Here is a 4016-nt window from a genome sequence, read left to right as displayed (position 1 = left end):
TACCATCCTGCATCAAGACACACCCAATACAAATCCGAGAAGCATCACAATACACTATATAAGAGCCTGACGTTGAAGGCAAAACTAGAACTGCAGTTGCGGTCAAGGATGTCTTGAGCTTCTAAAAGCTCTCCTCACACTCATCCGACCACCCGAATGGAGCACCCTTCTAGGTCAATTTGGTCAAAGGCGCTGTAATGGACGAGAAACCCTCTACAAAGCGACGATAATATATGGCCAAGCCGAGAAAACTACAAATCTCATTAGCTGAAGACCATCTGGGCCAACTCTCAACTGCCTCTATCTTTTTTGGATTCACGTTAATCCCCTCACTAGACACCACGTGCCCTAAGAACGCCACTGAACTGAGCCAAAACTCACACTTGGAGAACTTGGCATAAAGCTTTTCCTCCCTCAACCTCTGTAGTACAATCCTCAACTTGTGTGTATGCTCTTCCTGGCTACATGAGTACACCAAGATATCATCAATAAATACTATGACAAACGAATCAAGATATGGCTGGAATACACTGTTCATCAGATGTATGAATGTTGTTGGGGCATTGGTTAGTCCGTAACACATCACAAGGAACTCATGTGACCATAGCGGGTCCTGAATGCCATCTTTAGAGTAACTGAGTCTTGAATCTTCAACTGATGAAACCCATACCTCAGATCAATCTTAGAGAACACCCTCGCTCCCTGAAGCTGGTCAAATAGATCATCAATGCGCAGTAATGGATACTTGTTCTTGATTGTAACTTTGTTCAACTGCCTATAGTCGATCCACATCCGCATAGTACCATCCTTTTTCTTCACAAACAGAACCGGTGCACCCCAAGGCGACACACTAGGCCTAATAAACCCCTTATCAGGAAGCTCCTGAAGTTGCTCTTTCAATTCTTTCAACTCTGTAGGTGACATATGATACGGAGGAATAGAAATGGGCTGAGTACCCGGCACCAAGTCAATACCAAAATCAATATCCCTATCGGGTGGCATGCCCGGCAGGTCAGCAGCAAACACATCCGGAAAGTTTCGCACTACCGAAATATAATCAATAGTAGGAGTATCAGCACCAACATCTCTCACAATGGCCAAATATGACAAACACCCCTTCCCAGCCATCCATTGGGCCTTCAAATAGGAAATCACCCTATCGGAAACATAATCCAGAGAACCTCTCCACTCGATCCTTGGCAACCCTTGCATCGCCAACGTCACGGTCTTAGCGTGACAATCCAAAATAGCATGACATTGAGACAACCAATCCATACCCAAGATCACGTCGAAATCAACCATACTAAGCAATAAGATATCAACTCTAGTCTCCAATGCCCTAATAGTCACCATACACGACCGATACACACGGTCCACAACAATAGTATCGCCCACCGTCGTAGATACATGAACAGGTGAAACCAGGGACTTATGGGGCATATCCAAATAACGAGTAAAATAGGATGATACATAGGAATAAGTAGAACCAGGGTCAAATAATGTGAAAGCATTTTTGTGGCACACTGAAACAATATTTGTGATCACTGCATCTAAAGCAACGTCCTCTGGCCTAGCAGAAATAGCATAGAATCGAGCCTGACCGCCACCCCCTCTAGAGCGACCTTTAGTTTCTTGGGCACTACCTCGAGCTGGCTGCACGAGTGGTGAAATAACTGGTACGGAAGTCGTCGCCTGACCCCTCTACTAAACTCGACCTCTAAAGCAACAGGGACACTATCTCCACACATGCCCAAACTCCTCGCACTCGAAGCAACTCCTCGCTGGTGGTGGGGACTGAATCGGACCCTGAGAACCAAAATAACTACTGGAAGGACCTGGCACAGATGAACCCAGAACCGATGGAGCACGGGATGAACTCTGATCTACGACAGCACTATGAAATAAATGACCCGGACGAGCACTGTATGAACAATGGCTAACTGATGCACCCCGATGAACCTGACGAGCCATCTGAGCGGGCCTATAAGGACGACCCCTGCTGTGGTATGACTGCCCCAGAAGGAACACCACTGAAACCACCCGAACCACGAGGCCTCTTGGCCTCCCTCTCCTCGCACTCCTGACTACGGACCAACTCTAGCCACTGAGCAATATCAACCACCTCGTCGAACCTAGAACCTAAGGCATTCTCCAAAGTCATAACAAAACACAACCGACAGCTGAGGCCATCAATGAACCTCCTAATCATCTCCCTCTCTGTGGGAACCAACCAGATAGCGTGACGGGCCAACTCTGAAAACTCATCTCGTACTGGGTCACAGACATGCCCTCCTGGCGTAGCTGCTCAAACTGCCAACGCAACTTCTCTTTGCGGGTCGGTGGCACAAACTTCTCCAATAATAGAACAGAGAACTCATGCCATGAAAGTGGTGCAGCATTGACTGGCATGCTCCTCTTATAGGCCTACCACCATCTAAAGGCTGCCCCCATCAGCTGGAAAGTAGTAAATGAGACCCCACTAGTCTACAGAATACCCATCATGCGAAGAATCCGCTGGCACCTATCCAAGAAGTTTTGAGCATCCTCAGACTCAGCCCCACTGAATGTTGGAGGCTTGAGGCTCCCAAACCTCTCTAGTCTCATCTGCTCCTCATCACTCATAATGGGACCCACCTGAGCATGAGCAACTACAACCGGCTGAGCTGGTATTACCCACGATGTTTGAATTCCCTACACCACCTTCTTAGGAGTACGGGTGGCGGGAGTTTGAGCACCTCCCCCGGCCTGAGAAGTGGCTGCAATGGCCGGAACTGAAACCACCTCAGCAAGGCTAGTGCAAACAGTCAAGATCTGGGCCAGAGCCTCTTGACGGCCTAAAATCACAATGGGCATAGCTGGTGCTTGAGCTGGTACCACCGGCTCAACCATATCTGGAATCTGCTCCTAAGCCGGAGCAACTGGTGGGTCAGCAAGTGATGCTCTAGCTGATGTACGAGCTACACCTCGACCCCTACGATGGCCCCGGTCCGGTAGCATGTGTCCTCGCCATCTATGAGAGAATAGAATAATAGAAGTTTAGTTCCGGGAATCAACAAATTTGCACGACAAAAATACAAGAAAGTGAAGTTTTCCTACAGGTTCGGCAGCCTCTCGAAGATAAGTACAGACGTCTCCATACCAATCCACAAGACTCTACTAAACCTGCTAATGACTCGTAAGACCTATGTAACCTAGGCTCTGATATCAACTTGTCACGACCTAAATCTCACATTTCGTGATGGCACTTATTGAAGTACTAAGCAAGGCGACAACCACAAAAAACCACGCATTACTTAAGTTTGAAAACATAATAAAATGAGTTTAAGAGTAAAATCTCATAAATATAGATAGGAAAACTACCATGACTCAATACAATATTCCCCCAAAAGCCGAGTGTCACTGAGTACATGAGCATCTATACAATAACATAGTGTAAAACACTGTCTATGAAGATAGAACAATATAAACTAAAAGACAAAGGAGGAGAGTCAAGGGTTGCAGATGCCAGAGTAGCTACCTCGAAAATCTCTGAACTGATAAAGCTCCAAGATCAGCAACTACCGTACCCGGAAGTACATGGATCTACACACGAAGTGCAAAGTATAGTATGAGTACAACCGACCTAATGTACTCAATAAGTAACAAGACTAACCTTTGGCTGAAACCAGTGACGAGCTTAACAAGTACAGTCCAAATATAGAAATAATAGTATGGAAATGTAGGCATGTTTCCAAGTTCAACAATTAAAGCTCAAACAGGTAAAATAGGCCATGTGTAACTGAAATGAGGAATGATACATCTAAATATCTACACGTCAATTATGTATGACAATTGTAATGCAAAACAGAGATGAAATCATACAGATACTCTCTAAGTATCAATCACCCAATCCTCCCATTCTCTCTAGCCTCACAGTCACTCATTCATCACACTCACTCCATCCTTACAGTCACTCAATCCTCCCTAGTTCTCGGCACTCGCTCTCGGCACTCGCACTCGCACTTAGTAGGTACATG

The sequence above is a fragment of the Nicotiana tabacum genome, chromosome 15 (genome assembly GCF_000715075.1).
Source record: "Nicotiana tabacum cultivar K326 chromosome 15, ASM71507v2, whole genome shotgun sequence".
Taxonomy (NCBI): Eukaryota; Viridiplantae; Streptophyta; class Magnoliopsida; order Solanales; family Solanaceae; genus Nicotiana; species Nicotiana tabacum.
The sequence above is the reverse complement of the archived record's forward strand: the minus strand, read 5'-3'. Positions refer to the sequence as shown.